At 57.9% G+C, this 27830-nt stretch overlaps 7 non-coding genes and 1 pseudogene across 7 annotated transcripts; all 8 read right to left on the minus strand.

Moving 5' to 3' along the window:
* Positions 1 to 163: 163 nt before the first annotated feature.
* LOC140192157 (U2 spliceosomal RNA) lies at positions 164 to 354 on the minus strand. The gene has a single exon (XR_011884112.1). It is a non-coding gene; the product is annotated as a U2 spliceosomal RNA (small nuclear RNA).
* A 3268-nt stretch (positions 355 to 3622) lies between these two features.
* On the minus strand, positions 3623 to 3813 carry LOC140192158 (U2 spliceosomal RNA). Its single transcript, XR_011884113.1, has one exon. It is a non-coding gene; the product is annotated as a U2 spliceosomal RNA (small nuclear RNA).
* A 3068-nt stretch (positions 3814 to 6881) lies between these two features.
* Positions 6882 to 7072, minus strand: LOC140192159 (U2 spliceosomal RNA). The gene has a single exon (XR_011884114.1). It is a non-coding gene; the product is annotated as a U2 spliceosomal RNA (small nuclear RNA).
* A 3063-nt stretch (positions 7073 to 10135) lies between these two features.
* LOC140192160 (U2 spliceosomal RNA) lies at positions 10136 to 10326 on the minus strand. Its single transcript, XR_011884115.1, has one exon. It is a non-coding gene; the product is annotated as a U2 spliceosomal RNA (small nuclear RNA).
* Positions 10327 to 13397: 3071 nt separating this feature from the next.
* On the minus strand, positions 13398 to 13588 carry LOC140192161 (U2 spliceosomal RNA). The gene has a single exon (XR_011884116.1). It is a non-coding gene; the product is annotated as a U2 spliceosomal RNA (small nuclear RNA).
* A 3071-nt stretch (positions 13589 to 16659) lies between these two features.
* On the minus strand, positions 16660 to 16850 carry LOC140192162 (U2 spliceosomal RNA). Its single transcript, XR_011884117.1, has one exon. It is a non-coding gene; the product is annotated as a U2 spliceosomal RNA (small nuclear RNA).
* Positions 16851 to 19923: 3073 nt separating this feature from the next.
* On the minus strand, positions 19924 to 20114 carry LOC140192163 (U2 spliceosomal RNA). Its single transcript, XR_011884118.1, has one exon. It is a non-coding gene; the product is annotated as a U2 spliceosomal RNA (small nuclear RNA).
* A 3073-nt stretch (positions 20115 to 23187) lies between these two features.
* Positions 23188 to 23366, minus strand: LOC140192190 (U2 spliceosomal RNA; annotated as a pseudogene).
* Positions 23367 to 27830: the final 4464 nt, after the last annotated feature.

Genomic DNA, 27830 nt, shown 5'->3' on the forward strand with positions numbered 1-27830 from the left:
AGCTGTATCGACAGACAGACACAGACACAGGAGAGGTGTAGAGCAAGCAGCTCTCCTCTCTCTCCATGTGCGTGCATGCTTGTCTGTGCTGCTGTGCCGCCGCCGCCGCCTGATGGAGCTTTCGTCGTTTTTCTTTTCTTTGCTACTTTGAAATTCCCCAGAAGGGGAGTGCACCGTTCCCAGAGGCACTGCAATACCGGGTCGATGCGTGGAGTGGACGGAGCAAGCCCCTATTCCATCTCCCTGTTCCAAAAATCAATTTAATATATGGTCCCCAGATAAGGGACGTATCAGATATTAAACTGATAAGAACAGATACTACACTTGATCTTAGCCAAAAGGCCGAGAAGCGATGCAGGCGGCCTCTTGAGTCGGCTACATCCTGCCTAGCCTCTGGTGTTTAGATTGAAGCAGGAGGCCTGGCAAAGACCTTGCTGCCCTGGCCCGCTGGCAGCTCTCCCCTAGGTTGTCTGGGATCGGTGGGTGTGCTGGACAGCTGTTGCCTACCTGGTCCGTCCTGAGTGCAACTTGTCAGAGGCTATGTAAAGCTGCCAGTGATCCACCAATCATCTGGGAGTGGGGCCGTACCTACGGGCGCCTACGTCACTGGCACACTGCCTACGTCAAGGCTGCCGGCTTCCTCGGCTGGCTCCCAGGTCGGTCTCAGAGGCTGGCTCAACTTGCACTGCTCTCCTGGTCGTGGGAGGCTGGTCACGCTGTCCTGTCTGCACAAAAGTCTGCAGGGGGAGTGGGAGCAGGCCGCTCGGCCCTTCAAGGGCGTCCCTGCACTCGGCAAAGAGAGCGCGCCTCTCGGCTTTGCGTGCCCCAGCTGGCTGGCGCATCCAGCTGAACGGTCTCCTTCGGAGGCTCTGCCCTCTCCGGGAGGGAGCGAGCGGATGGGACTGCACCGGGCGACAAAGGCAGAGGCCACGTGCGCCGCTCAAGACCGGTTACGAGGTTTGTGGACGTGGCCAAAGTCCGCGGGCAGAAAAGCCTCCTGGCAAGCTTGGGAATAGGAAGATGTCAGCTACAGGTGTGCCTGAGGAGAAACAATGGGTGTGCTCTCCAAGCCGAAGGCTGAAGTGCAGCCATTCACACCTCTGTGCCTTTATTTTGATGTGTGTGGAATTACAATTGTTGAGTGGCTTGAGTTTGTTTCATCTCACAGAAGCTGTAGACTTTGCGTCTGCACAGGCTATCATTGGACACAGTGGTGTCTTCTCCCCTGCTCCCCCACCACCTTTTTTTACCAGGGTGGATGGGGGTGGGTGGGTGTGTGTGTGTGTCTGTCTGTCTCTCTGTGTCTGTCTCTGTCTCTCTCACCCACCGACACAAACACACATGGAATGCTGAGGGATCTGGCAGGGTCGGTCTGTCTCTCTCTCTCACTCACTCAATCTCACACACACACAGAGTCACAGACACACGTGCACACGGGGGTGTGTGGGGGTGGGTGTGTGTGTGTGTTTGTGTGTGTGTGTGTGTCTGTCTCTCTGTGTCTGTCTCTGTCTCTGTCTCTCTCACCCACCGACACAAACACACATGGAATGCTGAGGGATCTGGCAGGGTCGGTCTGTCTCTCTCTCTCACTCACTCAATCTCACACACACACAGAGTCACAGACACACGTGCACACGGGGGTGTGTGGGGGTGGGTGTGTGTGTGTGTTTGTGTGTGTGTGTGTGTCTGTCTCTCTGTGTCTGTCTCTGTCTCTGTCTCTCTCACCCACCGACACAAACACACATGGAATGCTGAGGGATCTGGCAGGGTCTGTCTCTCTCTCTCACTCAATCTCACACACACACAGAGTCACAGACACACGTGCACACGGGGGTGTGTGGAGGTGGGTGGGTGTGTGTGTGTGTGTGTGTGTGTGTCTGTCTGTCTCTCTGTCTCTGTCTCTGTCTCTCTCACCCACCGACACAAACACACATGGAATGCTGAGGGATCTGGCAGGGTCTGTCTCTCTCTCTCTCACTCACTCACTCACTCACTCACTCACTCACTCACTCACTCAATCTCTCTCTCTCACACACACACACACACACACAGAGTCACAGACACACGTGCACACGGAGTGCTGAGGGATCTGCCAAGCTGTACAGAGGGCAGTAAAGGGAGAAGGGCCGAGGCCCTTCATTATGCCTCTGTGCTGACGCCTGAGCAGACTGACTGGTTTTGCAGCGGGGTGGGTGCACGGATGTAGAAACAGGAGGGAGGGCACGGCAGGAGGGAAATGTGTCGCGGGCTGACGGCGGCCCTGTGCCCCACTGCTCTGCAGGTGCGTTTTTGGCCGGCATGGCTCAGTGGTGGAGTGGGTGGGCGCGTGTGCGCGCCGTGGAAGGAAAGGGGTACTGATTATGCCTTGGTTGTGAAACAGGAAACGGATCGGCGAAATGCCTGCCGGAGGGAGGCACAGTGCCGTGCGTGAAGCAGGGGCACGTGGACGGATGTGGCAATTGTGGAGACGTGCGCCAAAGCTGGACGCCGAGTAGGTAGGTGTAAGCATGAGACGTTTGAGTGATCTTGGGGTTTGGGACGTGATTCTGAGCGAGGCTAGAGATGCACTGCACTGCCGATGTATATTGGGGAGGTCTGAGTGGGTGGAGTGGGGGGTTGTGCCTCTGCCTTACCTTGAACGGTGGGCGGGGCTTTGGGCCTGGGGCAGGCAGACGCATCAGAGGAGGCCAGGAGGCCAGGCCAGGCCAGGGCAGGGCAGGTAGGCAGAGTTTTGCTGATGCTATGGCTAGGTGGTGATGCTTGTAGCTGGTCTGTCTGTCTGGGCAGGAGAGCAGCAGTCTTGGCAGTCTGGTGCAGGCGGGGAGGATGCAGGGTGCAGGAGCACCGGGCCCTGTTGTGCCGGCGGCGGCGGCGCCCCGTTGCTCTGTAGCCGGGCTCCATCGGATGCCTCCCTCCCTTCCTTCCTTCCTCCCTCCCGTCCGCGTGCCCTGGCTGCTGGCACACTTGAACGAGCCTGCCTGTCCGACAGGCTGGCTGGCTGCTGGTGAAATTGCAGCAGAGCCAGTGACTCGATATCGTTCGTTCCTTCCTTCCTTCCTTCCTTCCTTCCTTCCTTCCTTCCTTCGCCCGCCCGTCCATCCGTCCGTCCGTCCGTCGCGTCCTCCGTTGGCTTCAAGGAGCAGCTGAGAAGCCTGAGCCTGAGAAGTGGAGCGAGTGTGGCGGGACAGAAAAGGTCTTTCGGCCTGCTCCACTTCACTCTGCTTCTGTGCTTGGTGCAGGCAGCAGCCGAGTGAGCAGGCATCAGAATGAGTGCGCCGGTTGAGCAGTTTGCTTCAGGAATGAATGCCAAGGGGCATCTCTCATGAAGTTGCTGCCTTGCCTGCAGCACCTGATCTGGTTGCAGCCCGGATGTGCACTTGATCTTAGCCAAACGGCCCAGATATGATGCCCGTGCTGTTGTTGAGTTGTCTGCACATTGCGTGAGTGAGTGAGTGAGTGAGCTGTATCGACAGACAGACACAGACACAGGAGAGGTGTAGAGCAAGCAGCTCTCCTCTCTCTCCATGTGCGTGCATGCTTGTCTGTGCTGCTGTGCCGCCGCCGCCGCCTGATGGAGCTTTCGTCGTTTTTCTTTTCTTTGCTACTTTGAAATTCCCCAGAAGGGGAGTGCACCGTTCCCAGAGGCACTGCAATACCGGGTCGATGCGTGGAGTGGACGGAGCAAGCCCCTATTCCATCTCCCTGTTCCAAAAATCAATTTAATATATGGTCCCCAGATAAGGGACGTATCAGATATTAAACTGATAAGAACAGATACTACACTTGATCTTAGCCAAAAGGCCGAGAAGCGATGCAGGCGGCCTCTTGAGTCGGCTACATCCTGCCTAGCCTCTGGTGTTTAGATTGAAGCAGGAGGCCTGGCAAAGACCTTGCTGCCCTGGCCCGCTGGCAGCTCTCCCCTAGGTTGTCTGGGATCGGTGGGTGTGCTGGACAGCTGTTGCCTACCTGGTCCGTCCTGAGTGCAACTTGTCAGAGGCTATGTAAAGCTGCCAGTGATCCACCAATCATCTGGGAGTGGGGCCGTACCTACGGGCGCCTACGTCACTGGCACACTGCCTACGTCAAGGCTGCCGGCTTCCTCGGCTGGCTCCCAGGTCGGTCTCAGAGGCTGGCTCAACTTGCACTGCTCTCCTGGTCGTGGGAGGCTGGTCACGCTGTCCTGTCTGCACAAAAGTCTGCAGGGGGAGTGGGAGCAGGCCGCTCGGCCCTTCAAGGGCGTCCCTGCACTCGGCAAAGAGAGCGCGCCTCTCGGCTTTGCGTGCCCCAGCTGGCTGGCGCATCCAGCTGAACGGTCTCCTTCGGAGGCTCTGCCCTCTCCGGGAGGGAGCGAGCGGATGGGACTGCACCGGGCGACAAAGGCAGAGGCCACGTGCGCCGCTCAAGACCGGTTACGAGGTTTGTGGACGTGGCCAAAGTCCGCGGGCAGAAAAGCCTCCTGGCAAGCTTGGGAATAGGAAGATGTCAGCTACAGGTGTGCCTGAGGAGAAACAATGGGTGTGCTCTCCAAGCCGAAGGCTGAAGTGCAGCCATTCACACCTCTGTGCCTTTATTTTGATGTGTGTGGAATTACAATTGTTGAGTGGCTTGAGTTTGTTTCATCTCACAGAAGCTGTAGACTTTGCGTCTGCACAGGCTATCATTGGACACAGTGGTGTCTTCTCCCCTGCTCCCCCACCACCTTTTTTTACCAGGGTGGATGGGGGTGGGTGGGTGTGTGTGTGTGTCTGTCTGTCTCTCTGTGTCTGTCTCTGTCTCTCTCACCCACCGACACAAACACACATGGAATGCTGAGGGATCTGGCAGGGTCGGTCTGTCTCTCTCTCTCACTCACTCAATCTCACACACACACAGAGTCACAGACACACGTGCACACGGGGGTGTGTGGGGGTGGGTGTGTGTGTGTGTTTGTGTGTGTGTGTGTGTCTGTCTCTCTGTGTCTGTCTCTGTCTCTGTCTCTCTCACCCACCGACACAAACACACATGGAATGCTGAGGGATCTGGCAGGGTCTGTCTCTCTCTCTCACTCAATCTCACACACACACAGAGTCACAGACACACGTGCACACGGGGGTGTGTGGAGGTGGGTGGGTGTGTGTGTGTGTGTGTGTGTGTGTCTGTCTGTCTCTCTGTCTCTGTCTCTGTCTCTCTCACCCACCGACACAAACACACATGGAATGCTGAGGGATCTGGCAGGGTCTGTCTCTCTCTCTCTCACTCACTCACTCACTCACTCACTCACTCACTCACTCACTCACTCAATCTCTCTCTCTCACACACACACACACACACACAGAGTCACAGACACACGTGCACACGGAGTGCTGAGGGATCTGCCAAGCTGTACAGAGGGCAGTAAAGGGAGAAGGGCCGAGGCCCTTCATTATGCCTCTGTGCTGACGCCTGAGCAGACTGACTGGTTTTGCAGCGGGGTGGGTGCACGGATGTAGAAACAGGAGGGAGGGCACGGCAGGAGGGAAATGTGTCGCGGGCTGACGGCGGCCCTGTGCCCCACTGCTCTGCAGGTGCGTTTTTGGCCGGCATGGCTCAGTGGTGGAGTGGGTGGGCGCGTGTGCGCGCCGTGGAAGGAAAGGGGTACTGATTATGCCTTGGTTGTGAAACAGGAAACGGATCGGCGAAATGCCTGCCGGAGGGAGGCACAGTGCCGTGCGTGAAGCAGGGGCACGTGGACGGATGTGGCAATTGTGGAGACGTGCGCCAAAGCTGGACGCCGAGTAGGTAGGTGTAAGCATGAGACGTTTGAGTGATCTTGGGGTTTGGGACGTGATTCTGAGCGAGGCTAGAGATGCACTGCACTGCCGATGTATATTGGGGAGGTCTGAGTGGGTGGAGTGGGGGGTTGTGCCTCTGCCTTACCTTGAACGGTGGGCGGGGCTTTGGGCCTGGGGCAGGCAGACGCATCAGAGGAGGCCAGGAGGCCAGGCCAGGCCAGGGCAGGGCAGGTAGGCAGAGTTTTGCTGATGCTATGGCTAGGTGGTGATGCTTGTAGCTGGTCTGTCTGTCTGGGCAGGAGAGCAGCAGTCTTGGCAGTCTGGTGCAGGCGAGGATGCAGGGTGCAGGAGCACCGGGCCCTGTTGTGCCGGCGGCGGCGGCGCCCCGTTGCTCTGTAGCCGGGCTCCATCGGATGCCTCCCTCCCTTCCTTCCTTCCTCCCTCCCGTCCGCGTGCCCTGGCTGCTGGCACACTTGAACGAGCCTGCCTGTCCGACAGGCTGGCTGGCTGCTGGTGAAATTGCAGCAGAGCCAGTGACTCGATATCGTTCGTTCCTTCCTTCCTTCCTTCCTTCCTTCCTTCCTTCCTTCCTTCGCCCGCCCGTCCATCCGTCCGTCCGTCCGTCGCGTCCTCCGTTGGCTTCAAGGAGCAGCTGAGAAGCCTGAGCCTGAGAAGTGGAGCGAGTGTGGCGGGACAGAAAAGGTCTTTCGGCCTGCTCCACTTCACTCTGCTTCTGTGCTTGGTGCAGGCAGCAGCCGAGTGAGCAGGCATCAGAATGAGTGCGCCGGTTGAGCAGTTTGCTTCAGGAATGAATGCCAAGGGGCATCTCTCATGAAGTTGCTGCCTTGCCTGCAGCACCTGATCTGGTTGCAGCCCGGATGTGCACTTGATCTTAGCCAAACGGCCCAGATATGATGCCCGTGCTGTTGTTGAGTTGTCTGCACATTGCGTGAGTGAGTGAGTGAGTGAGCTGTATCGACAGACAGACACAGACACAGGAGAGGTGTAGAGCAAGCAGCTCTCCTCTCTCTCCATGTGCGTGCATGCTTGTCTGTGCTGCTGTGCCGCCGCCGCCGCCTGATGGAGCTTTCGTCGTTTTTCTTTTCTTTGCTACTTTGAAATTCCCCAGAAGGGGAGTGCACCGTTCCCAGAGGCACTGCAATACCGGGTCGATGCGTGGAGTGGACGGAGCAAGCCCCTATTCCATCTCCCTGTTCCAAAAATCAATTTAATATATGGTCCCCAGATAAGGGACGTATCAGATATTAAACTGATAAGAACAGATACTACACTTGATCTTAGCCAAAAGGCCGAGAAGCGATGCAGGCGGCCTCTTGAGTCGGCTACATCCTGCCTAGCCTCTGGTGTTTAGATTGAAGCAGGAGGCCTGGCAAAGACCTTGCTGCCCTGGCCCGCTGGCAGCTCTCCCCTAGGTTGTCTGGGATCGGTGGGTGTGCTGGACAGCTGTTGCCTACCTGGTCCGTCCTGAGTGCAACTTGTCAGAGGCTATGTAAAGCTGCCAGTGATCCACCAATCATCTGGGAGTGGGGCCGTACCTACGGGCGCCTACGTCACTGGCACACTGCCTACGTCAAGGCTGCCGGCTTCCTCGGCTGGCTCCCAGGTCGGTCTCAGAGGCTGGCTCAACTTGCACTGCTCTCCTGGTCGTGGGAGGCTGGTCACGCTGTCCTGTCTGCACAAAAGTCTGCAGGGGGAGTGGGAGCAGGCCGCTCGGCCCTTCAAGGGCGTCCCTGCACTCGGCAAAGAGAGCGCGCCTCTCGGCTTTGCGTGCCCCAGCTGGCTGGCGCATCCAGCTGAACGGTCTCCTTCGGAGGCTCTGCCCTCTCCGGGAGGGAGCGAGCGGATGGGACTGCACCGGGCGACAAAGGCAGAGGCCACGTGCGCCGCTCAAGACCGGTTACGAGGTTTGTGGACGTGGCCAAAGTCCGCGGGCAGAAAAGCCTCCTGGCAAGCTTGGGAATAGGAAGATGTCAGCTACAGGTGTGCCTGAGGAGAAACAATGGGTGTGCTCTCCAAGCCGAAGGCTGAAGTGCAGCCATTCACACCTCTGTGCCTTTATTTTGATGTGTGTGGAATTACAATTGTTGAGTGGCTTGAGTTTGTTTCATCTCACAGAAGCTGTAGACTTTGCGTCTGCACAGGCTATCATTGGACACAGTGGTGTCTTCTCCCCTGCTCCCCCACCACCTTTTTTTACCAGGGTGGATGGGGGTGGGTGGGTGTGTGTGTGTGTCTGTCTGTCTCTCTGTGTCTGTCTCTGTCTCTCTCACCCACCGACACAAACACACATGGAATGCTGAGGGATCTGGCAGGGTCGGTCTGTCTCTCTCTCTCACTCACTCAATCTCACACACACACAGAGTCACAGACACACGTGCACACGGGGGTGTGTGGGGGTGGGTGTGTGTGTGTGTTTGTGTGTGTGTGTGTGTCTGTCTCTCTGTGTCTGTCTCTGTCTCTGTCTCTCTCACCCACCGACACAAACACACATGGAATGCTGAGGGATCTGGCAGGGTCTGTCTCTCTCTCTCACTCAATCTCACACACACACAGAGTCACAGACACACGTGCACACGGGGGTGTGTGGAGGTGGGTGGGTGTGTGTGTGTGTGTGTGTGTGTGTCTGTCTGTCTCTCTGTCTCTGTCTCTGTCTCTCTCACCCACCGACACAAACACACATGGAATGCTGAGGGATCTGGCAGGGTCTGTCTCTCTCTCTCTCACTCACTCACTCACTCACTCACTCACTCACTCACTCAATCTCTCTCTCTCACACACACACACACACACACAGAGTCACAGACACACGTGCACACGGAGTGCTGAGGGATCTGCCAAGCTGTACAGAGGGCAGTAAAGGGAGAAGGGCCGAGGCCCTTCATTATGCCTCTGTGCTGACGCCTGAGCAGACTGACTGGTTTTGCAGCGGGGTGGGTGCACGGATGTAGAAACAGGAGGGAGGGCACGGCAGGAGGGAAATGTGTCGCGGGCTGACGGCGGCCCTGTGCCCCACTGCTCTGCAGGTGCGTTTTTGGCCGGCATGGCTCAGTGGTGGAGTGGGTGGGCGCGTGTGCGCGCCGTGGAAGGAAAGGGGTACTGATTATGCCTTGGTTGTGAAACAGGAAACGGATCGGCGAAATGCCTGCCGGAGGGAGGCACAGTGCCGTGCGTGAAGCAGGGGCACGTGGACGGATGTGGCAATTGTGGAGACGTGCGCCAAAGCTGGACGCCGAGTAGGTAGGTGTAAGCATGAGACGTTTGAGTGATCTTGGGGTTTGGGACGTGATTCTGAGCGAGGCTAGAGATGCACTGCACTGCCGATGTATATTGGGGAGGTCTGAGTGGGTGGAGTGGGGGGTTGTGCCTCTGCCTTACCTTGAACGGTGGGCGGGGCTTTGGGCCTGGGGCAGGCAGACGCATCAGAGGAGGCCAGGAGGCCAGGCCAGGCCAGGGCAGGGCAGGTAGGCAGAGTTTTGCTGATGCTATGGCTAGGTGGTGATGCTTGTAGCTGGTCTGTCTGTCTGGGCAGGAGAGCAGCAGTCTTGGCAGTCTGGTGCAGGCGGGGAGGATGCAGGGTGCAGGAGCACCGGGCCCTGTTGTGCCGGCGGCGGCGGCGCCCCGTTGCTCTGTAGCCGGGCTCCATCGGATGCCTCCCTCCCTTCCTTCCTTCCTCCCTCCCGTCCGCGTGCCCTGGCTGCTGGCACACTTGAACGAGCCTGCCTGTCCGACAGGCTGGCTGGCTGCTGGTGAAATTGCAGCAGAGCCAGTGACTCGATATCGTTCGTTCCTTCCTTCCTTCCTTCCTTCCTTCCTTCCTTCCTTCCTTCGCCCGCCCGTCCATCCGTCCGTCCGTCCGTCGCGTCCTCCGTTGGCTTCAAGGAGCAGCTGAGAAGCCTGAGCCTGAGAAGTGGAGCGAGTGTGGCGGGACAGAAAAGGTCTTTCGGCCTGCTCCACTTCACTCTGCTTCTGTGCTTGGTGCAGGCAGCAGCCGAGTGAGCAGGCATCAGAATGAGTGCGCCGGTTGAGCAGTTTGCTTCAGGAATGAATGCCAAGGGGCATCTCTCATGAAGTTGCTGCCTTGCCTGCAGCACCTGATCTGGTTGCAGCCCGGATGTGCACTTGATCTTAGCCAAACGGCCCAGATATGATGCCCGTGCTGTTGTTGAGTTGTCTGCACATTGCGTGAGTGAGTGAGTGAGTGAGCTGTATCGACAGACAGACACAGACACAGGAGAGGTGTAGAGCAAGCAGCTCTCCTCTCTCTCCATGTGCGTGCATGCTTGTCTGTGCTGCTGTGCCGCCGCCGCCGCCTGATGGAGCTTTCGTCGTTTTTCTTTTCTTTGCTACTTTGAAATTCCCCAGAAGGGGAGTGCACCGTTCCCAGAGGCACTGCAATACCGGGTCGATGCGTGGAGTGGACGGAGCAAGCCCCTATTCCATCTCCCTGTTCCAAAAATCAATTTAATATATGGTCCCCAGATAAGGGACGTATCAGATATTAAACTGATAAGAACAGATACTACACTTGATCTTAGCCAAAAGGCCGAGAAGCGATGCAGGCGGCCTCTTGAGTCGGCTACATCCTGCCTAGCCTCTGGTGTTTAGATTGAAGCAGGAGGCCTGGCAAAGACCTTGCTGCCCTGGCCCGCTGGCAGCTCTCCCCTAGGTTGTCTGGGATCGGTGGGTGTGCTGGACAGCTGTTGCCTACCTGGTCCGTCCTGAGTGCAACTTGTCAGAGGCTATGTAAAGCTGCCAGTGATCCACCAATCATCTGGGAGTGGGGCCGTACCTACGGGCGCCTACGTCACTGGCACACTGCCTACGTCAAGGCTGCCGGCTTCCTCGGCTGGCTCCCAGGTCGGTCTCAGAGGCTGGCTCAACTTGCACTGCTCTCCTGGTCGTGGGAGGCTGGTCACGCTGTCCTGTCTGCACAAAAGTCTGCAGGGGGAGTGGGAGCAGGCCGCTCGGCCCTTCAAGGGCGTCCCTGCACTCGGCAAAGAGAGCGCGCCTCTCGGCTTTGCGTGCCCCAGCTGGCTGGCGCATCCAGCTGAACGGTCTCCTTCGGAGGCTCTGCCCTCTCCGGGAGGGAGCGAGCGGATGGGACTGCACCGGGCGACAAAGGCAGAGGCCACGTGCGCCGCTCAAGACCGGTTACGAGGTTTGTGGACGTGGCCAAAGTCCGCGGGCAGAAAAGCCTCCTGGCAAGCTTGGGAATAGGAAGATGTCAGCTACAGGTGTGCCTGAGGAGAAACAATGGGTGTGCTCTCCAAGCCGAAGGCTGAAGTGCAGCCATTCACACCTCTGTGCCTTTATTTTGATGTGTGTGGAATTACAATTGTTGAGTGGCTTGAGTTTGTTTCATCTCACAGAAGCTGTAGACTTTGCGTCTGCACAGGCTATCATTGGACACAGTGGTGTCTTCTCCCCTGCTCCCCCACCACCTTTTTTTACCAGGGTGGATGGGGGTGGGTGGGTGTGTGTGTGTGTCTGTCTGTCTCTCTGTGTCTGTCTCTGTCTCTCTCACCCACCGACACAAACACACATGGAATGCTGAGGGATCTGGCAGGGTCGGTCTGTCTCTCTCTCTCACTCACTCAATCTCACACACACACAGAGTCACAGACACACGTGCACACGGGGGTGTGTGGGGGTGGGTGTGTGTGTGTGTTTGTGTGTGTGTGTGTGTCTGTCTCTCTGTGTCTGTCTCTGTCTCTGTCTCTCTCACCCACCGACACAAACACACATGGAATGCTGAGGGATCTGGCAGGGTCTGTCTCTCTCTCTCACTCAATCTCACACACACACAGAGTCACAGACACACGTGCACACGGGGGTGTGTGGAGGTGGGTGGGTGTGTGTGTGTGTGTGTGTGTGTGTCTGTCTGTCTCTCTGTCTCTGTCTCTGTCTCTCTCACCCACCGACACAAACACACATGGAATGCTGAGGGATCTGGCAGGGTCTGTCTCTCTCTCTCTCACTCACTCACTCACTCACTCACTCACTCACTCACTCACTCACTCAATCTCTCTCTCTCACACACACACACACACACACAGAGTCACAGACACACGTGCACACGGAGTGCTGAGGGATCTGCCAAGCTGTACAGAGGGCAGTAAAGGGAGAAGGGCCGAGGCCCTTCATTATGCCTCTGTGCTGACGCCTGAGCAGACTGACTGGTTTTGCAGCGGGGTGGGTGCACGGATGTAGAAACAGGAGGGAGGGCACGGCAGGAGGGAAATGTGTCGCGGGCTGACGGCGGCCCTGTGCCCCACTGCTCTGCAGGTGCGTTTTTGGCCGGCATGGCTCAGTGGTGGAGTGGGTGGGCGCGTGTGCGCGCCGTGGAAGGAAAGGGGTACTGATTATGCCTTGGTTGTGAAACAGGAAACGGATCGGCGAAATGCCTGCCGGAGGGAGGCACAGTGCCGTGCGTGAAGCAGGGGCACGTGGACGGATGTGGCAATTGTGGAGACGTGCGCCAAAGCTGGACGCCGAGTAGGTAGGTGTAAGCATGAGACGTTTGAGTGATCTTGGGGTTTGGGACGTGATTCTGAGCGAGGCTAGAGATGCACTGCACTGCCGATGTATATTGGGGAGGTCTGAGTGGGTGGAGTGGGGGGTTGTGCCTCTGCCTTACCTTGAACGGTGGGCGGGGCTTTGGGCCTGGGGCAGGCAGACGCATCAGAGGAGGCCAGGAGGCCAGGCCAGGCCAGGGCAGGGCAGGTAGGCAGAGTTTTGCTGATGCTATGGCTAGGTGGTGATGCTTGTAGCTGGTCTGTCTGTCTGGGCAGGAGAGCAGCAGTCTTGGCAGTCTGGTGCAGGCGGGGAGGATGCAGGGTGCAGGAGCACCGGGCCCTGTTGTGCCGGCGGCGGCGGCGCCCCGTTGCTCTGTAGCCGGGCTCCATCGGATGCCTCCCTCCCTTCCTTCCTTCCTCCCTCCCGTCCGCGTGCCCTGGCTGCTGGCACACTTGAACGAGCCTGCCTGTCCGACAGGCTGGCTGGCTGCTGGTGAAATTGCAGCAGAGCCAGTGACTCGATATCGTTCGTTCCTTCCTTCCTTCCTTCCTTCCTTCCTTCCTTCCTTCCTTCGCCCGCCCGTCCATCCGTCCGTCCGTCCGTCGCGTCCTCCGTTGGCTTCAAGGAGCAGCTGAGAAGCCTGAGCCTGAGAAGTGGAGCGAGTGTGGCGGGACAGAAAAGGTCTTTCGGCCTGCTCCACTTCACTCTGCTTCTGTGCTTGGTGCAGGCAGCAGCCGAGTGAGCAGGCATCAGAATGAGTGCGCCGGTTGAGCAGTTTGCTTCAGGAATGAATGCCAAGGGGCATCTCTCATGAAGTTGCTGCCTTGCCTGCAGCACCTGATCTGGTTGCAGCCCGGATGTGCACTTGATCTTAGCCAAACGGCCCAGATATGATGCCCGTGCTGTTGTTGAGTTGTCTGCACATTGCGTGAGTGAGTGAGTGAGTGAGCTGTATCGACAGACAGACACAGACACAGGAGAGGTGTAGAGCAAGCAGCTCTCCTCTCTCTCCATGTGCGTGCATGCTTGTCTGTGCTGCTGTGCCGCCGCCGCCGCCTGATGGAGCTTTCGTCGTTTTTCTTTTCTTTGCTACTTTGAAATTCCCCAGAAGGGGAGTGCACCGTTCCCAGAGGCACTGCAATACCGGGTCGATGCGTGGAGTGGACGGAGCAAGCCCCTATTCCATCTCCCTGTTCCAAAAATCAATTTAATATATGGTCCCCAGATAAGGGACGTATCAGATATTAAACTGATAAGAACAGATACTACACTTGATCTTAGCCAAAAGGCCGAGAAGCGATGCAGGCGGCCTCTTGAGTCGGCTACATCCTGCCTAGCCTCTGGTGTTTAGATTGAAGCAGGAGGCCTGGCAAAGACCTTGCTGCCCTGGCCCGCTGGCAGCTCTCCCCTAGGTTGTCTGGGATCGGTGGGTGTGCTGGACAGCTGTTGCCTACCTGGTCCGTCCTGAGTGCAACTTGTCAGAGGCTATGTAAAGCTGCCAGTGATCCACCAATCATCTGGGAGTGGGGCCGTACCTACGGGCGCCTACGTCACTGGCACACTGCCTACGTCAAGGCTGCCGGCTTCCTCGGCTGGCTCCCAGGTCGGTCTCAGAGGCTGGCTCAACTTGCACTGCTCTCCTGGTCGTGGGAGGCTGGTCACGCTGTCCTGTCTGCACAAAAGTCTGCAGGGGGAGTGGGAGCAGGCCGCTCGGCCCTTCAAGGGCGTCCCTGCACTCGGCAAAGAGAGCGCGCCTCTCGGCTTTGCGTGCCCCAGCTGGCTGGCGCATCCAGCTGAACGGTCTCCTTCGGAGGCTCTGCCCTCTCCGGGAGGGAGCGAGCGGATGGGACTGCACCGGGCGACAAAGGCAGAGGCCACGTGCGCCGCTCAAGACCGGTTACGAGGTTTGTGGACGTGGCCAAAGTCCGCGGGCAGAAAAGCCTCCTGGCAAGCTTGGGAATAGGAAGATGTCAGCTACAGGTGTGCCTGAGGAGAAACAATGGGTGTGCTCTCCAAGCCGAAGGCTGAAGTGCAGCCATTCACACCTCTGTGCCTTTATTTTGATGTGTGTGGAATTACAATTGTTGAGTGGCTTGAGTTTGTTTCATCTCACAGAAGCTGTAGACTTTGCGTCTGCACAGGCTATCATTGGACACAGTGGTGTCTTCTCCCCTGCTCCCCCACCACCTTTTTTTACCAGGGTGGATGGGGGTGGGTGGGTGTGTGTGTGTGTCTGTCTGTCTCTCTGTGTCTGTCTCTGTCTCTCTCACCCACCGACACAAACACACATGGAATGCTGAGGGATCTGGCAGGGTCGGTCTGTCTCTCTCTCTCACTCACTCAATCTCACACACACACAGAGTCACAGACACACGTGCACACGGGGGTGTGTGGGGGTGGGTGTGTGTGTGTGTTTGTGTGTGTGTGTGTGTCTGTCTCTCTGTGTCTGTCTCTGTCTCTGTCTCTCTCACCCACCGACACAAACACACATGGAATGCTGAGGGATCTGGCAGGGTCTGTCTCTCTCTCTCACTCAATCTCACACACACACAGAGTCACAGACACACGTGCACACGGGGGTGTGTGGAGGTGGGTGGGTGTGTGTGTGTGTGTGTGTGTGTGTCTGTCTGTCTCTCTGTCTCTGTCTCTGTCTCTCTCACCCACCGACACAAACACACATGGAATGCTGAGGGATCTGGCAGGGTCTGTCTCTCTCTCTCTCACTCACTCACTCACTCACTCACTCACTCACTCACTCACTCACTCAATCTCTCTCTCTCACACACACACACACACACACAGAGTCACAGACACACGTGCACACGGAGTGCTGAGGGATCTGCCAAGCTGTACAGAGGGCAGTAAAGGGAGAAGGGCCGAGGCCCTTCATTATGCCTCTGTGCTGACGCCTGAGCAGACTGACTGGTTTTGCAGCGGGGTGGGTGCACGGATGTAGAAACAGGAGGGAGGGCACGGCAGGAGGGAAATGTGTCGCGGGCTGACGGCGGCCCTGTGCCCCACTGCTCTGCAGGTGCGTTTTTGGCCGGCATGGCTCAGTGGTGGAGTGGGTGGGCGCGTGTGCGCGCCGTGGAAGGAAAGGGGTACTGATTATGCCTTGGTTGTGAAACAGGAAACGGATCGGCGAAATGCCTGCCGGAGGGAGGCACAGTGCCGTGCGTGAAGCAGGGGCACGTGGACGGATGTGGCAATTGTGGAGACGTGCGCCAAAGCTGGACGCCGAGTAGGTAGGTGTAAGCATGAGACGTTTGAGTGATCTTGGGGTTTGGGACGTGATTCTGAGCGAGGCTAGAGATGCACTGCACTGCCGATGTATATTGGGGAGGTCTGAGTGGGTGGAGTGGGGGGTTGTGCCTCTGCCTTACCTTGAACGGTGGGCGGGGCTTTGGGCCTGGGGCAGGCAGACGCATCAGAGGAGGCCAGGAGGCCAGGCCAGGCCAGGGCAGGGCAGGTAGGCAGAGTTTTGCTGATGCTATGGCTAGGTGGTGATGCTTGTAGCTGGTCTGTCTGTCTGGGCAGGAGAGCAGCAGTCTTGGCAGTCTGGTGCAGGCGGGGAGGATGCAGGGTGCAGGAGCACCGGGCCCTGTTGTGCCGGCGGCGGCGGCGCCCCGTTGCTCTGTAGCCGGGCTCCATCGGATGCCTCCCTCCCTTCCTTCCTTCCTCCCTCCCGTCCGCGTGCCCTGGCTGCTGGCACACTTGAACGAGCCTGCCTGTCCGACAGGCTGGCTGGCTGCTGGTGAAATTGCAGCAGAGCCAGTGACTCGATATCGTTCGTTCCTTCCTTCCTTCCTTCCTTCCTTCCTTCCTTCCTTCCTTCGCCCGCCCGTCCATCCGTCCGTCCGTCCGTCGCGTCCTCCGTTGGCTTCAAGGAGCAGCTGAGAAGCCTGAGCCTGAGAAGTGGAGCGAGTGTGGCGGGACAGAAAAGGTCTTTCGGCCTGCTCCACTTCACTCTGCTTCTGTGCTTGGTGCAGGCAGCAGCCGAGTGAGCAGGCATCAGAATGAGTGCGCCGGTTGAGCAGTTTGCTTCAGGAATGAATGCCAAGGGGCATCTCTCATGAAGTTGCTGCCTTGCCTGCAGCACCTGATCTGGTTGCAGCCCGGATGTGCACTTGATCTTAGCCAAACGGCCCAGATATGATGCCCGTGCTGTTGTTGAGTTGTCTGCACATTGCGTGAGTGAGTGAGTGAGTGAGCTGTATCGACAGACAGACACAGACACAGGAGAGGTGTAGAGCAAGCAGCTCTCCTCTCTCTCCATGTGCGTGCATGCTTGTCTGTGCTGCTGTGCCGCCGCCGCCGCCTGATGGAGCTTTCGTCGTTTTTCTTTTCTTTGCTACTTTGAAATTCCCCAGAAGGGGAGTGCACCGTTCCCAGAGGCACTGCAATACCGGGTCGATGCGTGGAGTGGACGGAGCAAGCCCCTATTCCATCTCCCTGTTCCAAAAATCAATTTAATATATGGTCCCCAGATAAGGGACGTATCAGATATTAAACTGATAAGAACAGATACTACACTTGATCTTAGCCAAAAGGCCGAGAAGCGATGCAGGCGGCCTCTTGAGTCGGCTACATCCTGCCTAGCCTCTGGTGTTTAGATTGAAGCAGGAGGCCTGGCAAAGACCTTGCTGCCCTGGCCCGCTGGCAGCTCTCCCCTAGGTTGTCTGGGATCGGTGGGTGTGCTGGACAGCTGTTGCCTACCTGGTCCGTCCTGAGTGCAACTTGTCAGAGGCTATGTAAAGCTGCCAGTGATCCACCAATCATCTGGGAGTGGGGCCGTACCTACGGGCGCCTACGTCACTGGCACACTGCCTACGTCAAGGCTGCCGGCTTCCTCGGCTGGCTCCCAGGTCGGTCTCAGAGGCTGGCTCAACTTGCACTGCTCTCCTGGTCGTGGGAGGCTGGTCACGCTGTCCTGTCTGCACAAAAGTCTGCAGGGGGAGTGGGAGCAGGCCGCTCGGCCCTTCAAGGGCGTCCCTGCACTCGGCAAAGAGAGCGCGCCTCTCGGCTTTGCGTGCCCCAGCTGGCTGGCGCATCCAGCTGAACGGTCTCCTTCGGAGGCTCTGCCCTCTCCGGGAGGGAGCGAGCGGATGGGACTGCACCGGGCGACAAAGGCAGAGGCCACGTGCGCCGCTCAAGACCGGTTACGAGGTTTGTGGACGTGGCCAAAGTCCGCGGGCAGAAAAGCCTCCTGGCAAGCTTGGGAATAGGAAGATGTCAGCTACAGGTGTGCCTGAGGAGAAACAATGGGTGTGCTCTCCAAGCCGAAGGCTGAAGTGCAGCCATTCACACCTCTGTGCCTTTATTTTGATGTGTGTGGAATTACAATTGTTGAGTGGCTTGAGTTTGTTTCATCTCACAGAAGCTGTAGACTTTGCGTCTGCACAGGCTATCATTGGACACAGTGGTGTCTTCTCCCCTGCTCCCCCACCACCTTTTTTTACCAGGGTGGATGGGGGTGGGTGGGTGTGTGTGTGTGTCTGTCTGTCTCTCTGTGTCTGTCTCTGTCTCTCTCACCCACCGACACAAACACACATGGAATGCTGAGGGATCTGGCAGGGTCGGTCTGTCTCTCTCTCTCACTCACTCAATCTCACACACACACAGAGTCACAGACACACGTGCACACGGGGGTGTGTGGGGGTGGGTGTGTGTGTGTGTTTGTGTGTGTGTGTGTGTCTGTCTCTCTGTGTCTGTCTCTGTCTCTGTCTCTCTCACCCACCGACACAAACACACATGGAATGCTGAGGGATCTGGCAGGGTCTGTCTCTCTCTCTCACTCAATCTCACACACACACAGAGTCACAGACACACGTGCACACGGGGGTGTGTGGAGGTGGGTGGGTGTGTGTGTGTGTGTGTGTGTGTGTGTCTGTCTGTCTCTCTGTCTCTGTCTCTGTCTCTCTCACCCACCGACACAAACACACATGGAATGCTGAGGGATCTGGCAGGGTCTGTCTCTCTCTCTCTCACTCACTCACTCACTCACTCACTCACTCACTCACTCACTCACTCAATCTCTCTCTCTCACACACACACACACACACACAGAGTCACAGACACACGTGCACACGGAGTGCTGAGGGATCTGCCAAGCTGTACAGAGGGCAGTAAAGGGAGAAGGGCCGAGGCCCTTCATTATGCCTCTGTGCTGACGCCTGAGCAGACTGACTGGTTTTGCAGCGGGGTGGGTGCACGGATGTAGAAACAGGAGGGAGGGCACGGCAGGAGGGAAATGTGTCGCGGGCTGACGGCGGCCCTGTGCCCCACTGCTCTGCAGGTGCGTTTTTGGCCGGCATGGCTCAGTGGTGGAGTGGGTGGGCGCGTGTGCGCGCCGTGGAAGGAAAGGGGTACTGATTATGCCTTGGTTGTGAAACAGGAAACGGATCGGCGAAATGCCTGCCGGAGGGAGGCACAGTGCCGTGCGTGAAGCAGGGGCACGTGGACGGATGTGGCAATTGTGGAGACGTGCGCCAAAGCTGGACGCCGAGTAGGTAGGTGTAAGCATGAGACGTTTGAGTGATCTTGGGGTTTGGGACGTGATTCTGAGCGAGGCTAGAGATGCACTGCACTGCCGATGTATATTGGGGAGGTCTGAGTGGGTGGAGTGGGGGGTTGTGCCTCTGCCTTACCTTGAACGGTGGGCGGGGCTTTGGGCCTGGGGCAGGCAGACGCATCAGAGGAGGCCAGGAGGCCAGGCCAGGCCAGGGCAGGGCAGGTAGGCAGAGTTTTGCTGATGCTATGGCTAGGTGGTGATGCTTGTAGCTGGTCTGTCTGTCTGGGCAGGAGAGCAGCAGTCTTGGCAGTCTGGTGCAGGCGGGGAGGATGCAGGGTGCAGGAGCACCGGGCCCTGTTGTGCCGGCGGCGGCGGCGCCCCGTTGCTCTGTAGCCGGGCTCCATCGGATGCCTCCCTCCCTTCCTTCCTTCCTCCCTCCCGTCCGCGTGCCCTGGCTGCTGGCACACTTGAACGAGCCTGCCTGTCCGACAGGCTGGCTGGCTGCTGGTGAAATTGCAGCAGAGCCAGTGACTCGATATCGTTCGTTCCTTCCTTCCTTCCTTCCTTCCTTCCTTCCTTCCTTCCTTCGCCCGCCCGTCCATCCGTCCGTCCGTCCGTCGCGTCCTCCGTTGGCTTCAAGGAGCAGCTGAGAAGCCTGAGCCTGAGAAGTGGAGCGAGTGTGGCGGGACAGAAAAGGTCTTTCGGCCTGCTCCACTTCACTCTGCTTCTGTGCTTGGTGCAGGCAGCAGCCGAGTGAGCAGGCATCAGAATGAGTGCGCCGGTTGAGCAGTTTGCTTCAGGAATGAATGCCAAGGGGCATCTCTCATGAAGTTGCTGCCTTGCCTGCAGCACCTGATCTGGTTGCAGCCCGGATGTGCACTTGATCTTAGCCAAACGGCCCAGATATGATGCCCGTGCTGTTGTTGAGTTGTCTGCACATTGCGTGAGTGAGTGAGTGAGTGAGCTGTATCGACAGACAGACACAGACACAGGAGAGGTGTAGAGCAAGCAGCTCTCCTCTCTCTCCATGTGCGTGCATGCTTGTCTGTGCTGCTGTGCCGCCGCTGCCGCCTGATGGAGCTTTCGTCGTTTTTCTTTTCTTTGCTACTTTGAAATTCCCCAGAAGGGGAGTGCACCGTTCCCAGAGGCACTGCAATACCGGGTCGATGCGTGGAGTGGACGGAGCAAGCCCCTATTCCATCTCCCTGTTCCAAAAATCAATTTAATATATGGTCCCCAGATAAGGGACGTATCAGATATTAAACTGATAAGAACAGATACTACACTTGATCTTAGCCAAAAGGCCGAGAAGCGATGCAGGCGGCCTCTTGAGTCGGCTACATCCTGCCTAGCCTCTGGTGTTTAGATTGAAGCAGGAGGCCTGGCAAAGACCTTGCTGCCCTGGCCCGCTGGCAGCTCTCCCCTAGGTTGTCTGGGATCGGTGGGTGTGCTGGACAGCTGTTGCCTACCTGGTCCGTCCTGAGTGCAACTTGTCAGAGGCTATGTAAAGCTGCCAGTGATCCACCAATCATCTGGGAGTGGGGCCGTACCTACGGGCGCCTACGTCACTGGCACACTGCCTACGTCAAGGCTGCCGGCTTCCTCGGCTGGCTCCCAGGTCGGTCTCAGAGGCTGGCTCAACTTGCACTGCTCTCCTGGTCGTGGGAGGCTGGTCACGCTGTCCTGTCTGCACAAAAGTCTGCAGGGGGAGTGGGAGCAGGCCGCTCGGCCCTTCAAGGGCGTCCCTGCACTCGGCAAAGAGAGCGCGCCTCTCGGCTTTGCGTGCCCCAGCTGGCTGGCGCATCCAGCTGAACGGTCTCCTTCGGAGGCTCTGCCCTCTCCGGGAGGGAGCGAGCGGATGGGACTGCACCGGGCGACAAAGGCAGAGGCCACGTGCGCCGCTCAAGACCGGTTACGAGGTTTGTGGACGTGGCCAAAGTCCGCGGGCAGAAAAGCCTCCTGGCAAGCTTGGGAATAGGAAGATGTCAGCTACAGGTGTGCCTGAGGAGAAACAATGGGTGTGCTCTCCAAGCCGAAGGCTGAAGTGCAGCCATTCACACCTCTGTGCCTTTATTTTGATGTGTGTGGAATTACAATTGTTGAGTGGCTTGAGTTTGTTTCATCTCACAGAAGCTGTAGACTTTGCGTCTGCACAGGCTATCATTGGACACAGTGGTGTCTTCTCCCCTGCTCCCCCACCACCTTTTTTTACCAGGGTGGATGGGGGTGGGTGGGTGTGTGTGTGTGTCTGTCTGTCTCTCTGTGTCTGTCTCTGTCTCTCTCACCCACCGACACAAACACACATGGAATGCTGAGGGATCTGGCAGGGTCGGTCTGTCTCTCTCTCTCACTCACTCAATCTCACACACACACAGAGTCACAGACACACGTGCACACGGGGGTGTGTGGGGGTGGGTGTGTGTGTGTGTTTGTGTGTGTGTGTGTGTCTGTCTCTCTGTGTCTGTCTCTGTCTCTGTCTCTCTCACCCACCGACACAAACACACATGGAATGCTGAGGGATCTGGCAGGGTCTGTCTCTCTCTCTCACTCAATCTCACACACACACAGAGTCACAGACACACGTGCACACGGGGGTGTGTGGAGGTGGGTGGGTGTGTGTGTGTGTGTGTGTGTGTGTGTCTGTCTGTCTCTCTGTCTCTGTCTCTGTCTCTCTCACCCACCGACACAAACACACATGGAATGCTGAGGGATCTGGCAGGGTCTGTCTCTCTCTCTCTCACTCACTCACTCACTCACTCACTCACTCACTCACTCACTCACTCAATCTCTCTCTCTCACACACACACACACACACACAGAGTCACAGACACACGTGCACACGGAGTGCTGAGGGATCTGCCAAGCTGTACAGAGGGCAGTAAAGGGAGAAGGGCCGAGGCCCTTCATTATGCCTCTGTGCTGACGCCTGAGCAGACTGACTGGTTTTGCAGCGGGGTGGGTGCACGGATGTAGAAACAGGAGGGAGGGCACGGCAGGAGGGAAATGTGTCGCGGGCTGACGGCGGCCCTGTGCCCCACTGCTCTGCAGGTGCGTTTTTGGCCGGCATGGCTCAGTGGTGGAGTGGGTGGGCGTGTGTGCGCGCCGTGGAAGGAAAGGGGTACTGATTATGCCTTGGTTGTGAAACAGGAAACGGATCGGCGAAATGCCTGCCGGAGGGAGGCACAGTGCCGTGCGTGAAGCAGGGGCACGTGGACGGATGTGGCAATTGTGGAGACGTGCGCCAAAGCTGGACGCCGAGTAGGTAGGTGTAAGCATGAGACGTTTGAGTGATCTTGGGGTTTGGGACGTGATTCTGAGCGAGGCTAGAGATGCACTGCACTGCCGATGTATATTGGGGAGGTCTGAGTGGGTGGAGTGGGGGGTTGTGCCTCTGCCTTACCTTGAACGGTGGGCGGGGCTTTGGGCCTGGGGCAGGCAGACGCATCAGAGGAGGCCAGGAGGCCAGGCCAGGCCAGGGCAGGGCAGGTAGGCAGAGTTTTGCTGATGCTATGGCTAGGTGGTGATGCTTGTAGCTGGTCTGTCTGTCTGGGCAGGAGAGCAGCAGTCTTGGCAGTCTGGTGCAGGCGGGGAGGATGCAGGGTGCAGGAGCACCGGGCCCTGTTGTGCCGGCGGCGGCGGCGCCCCGTTGCTCTGTAGCCGGGCTCCATCGGATGCCTCCCTCCCTTCCTTCCTTCCTCCCTCCCGTCCGCGTGCCCTGGCTGCTGGCACACTTGAACGAGCCTGCCTGTCCGACAGGCTGGCTGGCTGCTGGTGAAATTGCAGCAGAGCCAGTGACTCGATATCGTTCGTTCCTTCCTTCCTTCCTTCCTTCCTTCCTTCCTTCCTTCCTTCGCCCGCCCGTCCATCCGTCCGTCCGTCCGTCGCGTCCTCCGTTGGCTTCAAGGAGCAGCTGAGAAGCCTGAGCCTGAGAAGTGGAGCGAGTGTGGCGGGACAGAAAAGGTCTTTCGGCCTGCTCCACTTCACTCTGCTTCTGTGCTTGGTGCAGGCAGCAGCCGAGTGAGCAGGCATCAGAATGAGTGCGCCGGTTGAGCAGTTTGCTTCAGGAATGAATGCCAAGGGGCATCTCTCATGAAGTTGCTGCCTTGCCTGCAGCACCTGATCTGGTTGCAGCCCGGATGTGCACTTGATCTTAGCCAAACGGCCCAGATATGATGCCCGTGCTGTTGTTGAGTTGTCTGCACATTGCGTGAGTGAGTGAGTGAGTGAGCTGTATCGACAGACAGACACAGACACAGGAGAGGTGTAGAGCAAGCAGCTCTCCTCTCTCTCCATGTGCGTGCATGCTTGTCTGTGCTGCTGTGCCGCCGCCGCCGCCTGATGGAGCTTTCGTCGTTTTTCTTTTCTTTGCTACTTTGAAATTCCCCAGAAGGGGAGTGCACCGTTCCCAGAGGCACTGCAATACCGGGTCGATGCGTGGAGTGGACGGAGCAAGCCCCTATTCCATCTCCCTGTTCCAAAAATCAATTTAATATATGGTCCCCAGATAAGGGACGTATCAGATATTAAACTGATAAGAACAGATTTTTTTTTGTTTTATTTCAAAATATACTTTATTCAAAAATAAATATATACAATAAACCATTCAATAACTTTTCATCCTTTACATACGTTTCCATTATACTCAGTAAAATACCCGTGTTTATAGCCACCCACGTGGCACTCCAGTAGTTCAGCTTAGCATCTCATTGTTGAGGGGTATACTCCTCGCCCACCGACCCCTCCCCCTCCCACGGGTGGAGAAACCTATACTGTGGTCCTTCCCCACCGGGCCCTTGCGGTGGCTGCACCAAGTTTCAGTGCGTCCCTCAGCACGTACTCCTGCAGCCGAGAGTGTGCCAGTCGGCAGCATTCTCCCACGGACATCTCCATGTGCTGGTAGATGATCAAGTTTCGGGCTGACCAAAGAGCGTCTTTCACCGAGTTGATGATCTGCCAGCAGCACCGGATGTTGGTCTCCGTGTGCGTCCCCGGGAACAGCCCGTAGATCAGAGAGTCCTCTGTCACGCAGCTGCTGGGGATGAAACGTGACACTAGCCCGTCCATCCTCCTCCACACCCTCTTTGCGAACTGGCAGTGTGCAAAGAGGTGGGTCACAGACTCCTCCTCACTGCAGTCCTCCCGTGGGCAGTGGGGTGCGGAGACGACGTTCCGGGCGTACAGGAGGGCTCTGACTGGGAGGGCCCCTCTCACTGCCAGCCAGGCGAGGTCTTGGTGCCTGTTGGTGAGATCTGGCGATGAGGCATTTTGCCAGATGAACTGGACAGTCTGCTCAGGGAACCACCCCACTGTGTCCATCACGTCCTTCTCCTGCAGTGCCTGCAGGACACTTCGTGCCGACCACTGCCTGATGGCCTTGTGGTCAAAGGCGTTCTCCTGGAAGAACTTTGCTACGTGGGATAGGTATGCCGGCAACGACCAGCTGACTGGGGCGTTGCGCGGGAGTGGGGCCAGACCCATCCTTCGCAGCCAGGGCGACAGGTAGAACCTGGGCACATAGTGGTACTTGGTGCCCACATACCTGGGCTCTACACACAACCTGATGCAGCCACATACGAAGCTGGCCATCAGGGTGAGGGCGACATTGGGGACGTTCTTGCCCCCGTTGTCCAGGGACTTGTGCATGGCGGTCCGTCTCACCCGCTCCATCTTGGATCCCCAGACGAATCTGAAGACAGCCCGGGTGATTTCCGAGCTGTAGGAGCGGGGGACGGGCCAGACCTGCGCCAAGTACAGCAGCCCTGAGAGCACCTCACACCTGATGACCAGGTTCTTGCCCGTTATCGACAGGGAGCGCCCTCCCCACAGTCCCAGTTTCTGTTTCACCTTGGCAGTCCGCTCCTGCCAGTTCTTGTTGCACGCCTCCGCCCCTCCGAACCAGATCCCCAACACCTTCACGTGGTCAGACCTGATGGTGAAGGGGACGCTGGATCGGTCGGGCCAGTTGCCAAAGAGCATGGCTTCGCTCTTCGTGCGGTTGACCCTGGCCCCCGACGCTAGCTCGAACTGTTCGCAGGTGCCAATCAACCTGCGAACTGACCTCGGATCAGAGCAGAAGACGGTGACGTCGTCCATGTACAGGGAGGTTTTCACTTGGGTCCCTCCACTGCCTGGCAGCGTCACCCCTCTTATGCCCTCATCCCTCCTGATGGCTTCCACAAAGGGTTCTATGCAGCAGACAAACAAGACAGGGGAGAGGGGGCAGCCCTGCCTGACTCCAGACCTGATGGGGAAGCTGTCTGTTTCCCACCCGTTGACCTGGACTGCACTACGGATGTCTGTGTAGAGCAGTCTGATCCAATTCCGGATTCCCTCCCCAAATCCCATTTTGGAGAGCACGTCCGCCATGTACGTGTGCGATATCCTGTCGAAGGCTTTCTCCTGGTCCAAGCTGACCAGGCAGGCGTCCACCCCCCTGTCCTGCACGTAGGCGATGGTGTCCCTCAGCAGCGCGAGGCTGTCTGAGATCTTCCTGCCCGGTACAGCACAGGTTTGGTCCGGGTGGATCACCTGTCCCAGAGCAGACTTGACCCTGTTGGCGATAGCCTTGGACAGGATCTTGTAGTCCACATTCAGGAGAGAGATGGGTCTCCAATTCCTAATGTCCTCCCTTTCCCCCTTCTGCTTGTAGATGAGGGTGATGATGCCCTTCCTCATGGACTCAGACATACTGCCGGCCAGAAGCATAGCGTTGTACACTTCCAGCAGGTCTGGGCCCATCCAGTTCCACAGAGCCGAGTACAACTCGGCCGGTAAGCCGTCGCTTCCGGGAGTCTTACCCGACCCGAAGGAACGGATGGAGCCTGTCAGCTCGTCCAGGGTCAGTGGCTGATCCAGACTCTCCCGCTTGCCGTCGTCTAAGACCTGCGTGATAGACGACAGGAAGTTGCGGGAGGCTGTGGATTCTGTGGCCTTTTCCTCGTACAGACCGGCATAGAAGGACTTGCAGATCCTCAGTATGTCGGTCTGCGAGGACGCGACTGAGCCGTCCTCTTCCTTAAGGTTGTGGATCACAGAGCTCCCCCTGTGCACCTTTTGGAAGAAGAAGCGTGAGCACGTCTCGTCCTGCTCCACGGTTTGGACCCTTGATCGGAAGATGATCTTGGAGGATTCAGCGGCGAGGTGCTGGGCTTGCCGGCCCTTCACCTCTCGCAGTTCCTCCCTGACATCCACCCCCTTCGACTGCAGAAGGAGAAGTTGCTGCAACTCTGTCTGGAGTTTACGCAGTTCCCTCTGCTCCTGCCTTGCCTTCTGAATACCCTTGCGGATGAAGAACCTCTTAATGTTCTCCTTGGTGGCTTCCCACCAGTGAACCGGGGAATCAAAGAAGGCTTTCAAGGTTCTCCAACCTGTGTACTCCCTCTCTAGTTCCTCGATGTTCTCTGGGGTCAGCAGCTTTACGTTCAGCTTCCACGTCCCCCTGCCTGCCTTCTGGTCCTCCCGTAGGTGACAGGTGGCTCTCAGAAGGCAGTGGTCAGAGAAGAACACCGGCGTGACGTCAGTGGACCTGACCGTGAGGGACTCAGACAGGAAGAGGAAGTCGATCCGGGAGCGGGCTGAGCCGTCCGATCGTGTCCAGGTGGCTTGCGGCTGTGCTCCACCTGTGGGGGTGCCAAAGGCGTCGCGCAGCTTGGCTGTCTTCACCATTTCCCTCAGGAGTCTAGAGGTACTGTCTAGCCTGCCGTCGGCACTGCCGGGTCCTCCAGCCGCATCAATGGTGCAATTGAAGTCTCCGGCCAGAACGACCGGCTGGGTCGTCACCAGCAGCTGTGGGAGCTGCTCGAAGACGGCCAGCCGCTCGCTCCGCACGGGGGAGGCGTACATGTTGATCAGCCGGAGCGGAGTGCCCCGGTATTTGACGTCTGCTACCAGGAGGCGCCCCGCAACCACCTCTTTCACTTGGGTGATTGAGAAGTTGCCTCCCCGCAGCAGAATCCCCAGGCCAGAAGCGCGACAATCGTTGCCCCCCGACCACACCGACAAACCTTTTTTCCACCACCGTGACCACCTCCGGTAGTTACGGAGATGTGGTAGTCCACACTCCTGGAGGAAGGTCACATCGGCCTTTACAGTGTCCAGGTACTGGAGCGTGCTGACGCATCGCCCAGTACTCTTCAAACTTCGCACATTCAAGCACGCCAATTTAAGGTCTGCCATCGTTAAGTCTTTTATTTTGGCTGCTCTCCGTCCTCACTCTTGCCATCCTGAGCCTTCATCCCCACCGCCTTTGTGAAGTTTTCCACCTCCTGTGGGCTCAGGTACTGCTGGTAGTACTCCTCCGTGTGTGGCCGTTCTGGTTCTGGGTCTGGGCCCGGGGGGTTGCTGACTTCCTGGGCTGCTTCCCCTTCCGGCTGCTGGGTACCAGCCGTGGCTCTGCTCCCGGGTTCCCGGAGCTCTGTGCGTCTGCTGCTCTCCGCCTCCTGTACTTGGGGGGTGGCCAGCAGACTTTCTCCCCTCTCTCTCCTCCTCTCCACCTGTTCTGCCAGCCGCTTCTTCCGCCGGGGCTGCTGGCCTCCCCCAACTCCTTCCTCCTCTGAAGAGGACAGGGTACCAGGGGCTGCGTGGTTCCCTGCCCTTTTCTGGCGTTGCTCCGCCTTCTGTCGCTTGGCCGCCGCCTTTTGGGTCTTTTTTCGTTTCACGACCTTCCATTCGGTTTCCGCCTCAGCTCTCCCCTCCTCCATGGACTCCTGCTCGTCGTTTGCCTGGTCCTGGAGGGTCTGCAGTGGGGTGGCAGGTCTTGGGGTGCTTGCACCTTCCTCCCTGGTCTCGTCATCCGTCCTGTCGGGTGCCTCATCTGCAGCGCTGGCGGGTACGTCCGCATCAGCCTGGGCCCTTTCAGGGCCAGCACCTCCCCTGGTCGCCTGTGCGTAGGTGCCCCCACGCTTCGGGCAGGCTCTGTACAGGTGGCCGGCCTGTCCGCAGAGGTTGCAGGCCTTGGCCTGCGTGCAGTCTTTGGTCAGGTGGCCTTCCATTTTACAGTTCTTGCACATCACCACCCTGCACTGGGCTGCGAT

The sequence above is a fragment of the Mobula birostris genome (assembly GCF_030028105.1).
Source record: "Mobula birostris isolate sMobBir1 chromosome 11 unlocalized genomic scaffold, sMobBir1.hap1 SUPER_11_unloc_2, whole genome shotgun sequence".
In the NCBI taxonomy this organism is placed as follows: Eukaryota; Metazoa; Chordata; class Chondrichthyes; order Myliobatiformes; family Myliobatidae; genus Mobula; species Mobula birostris.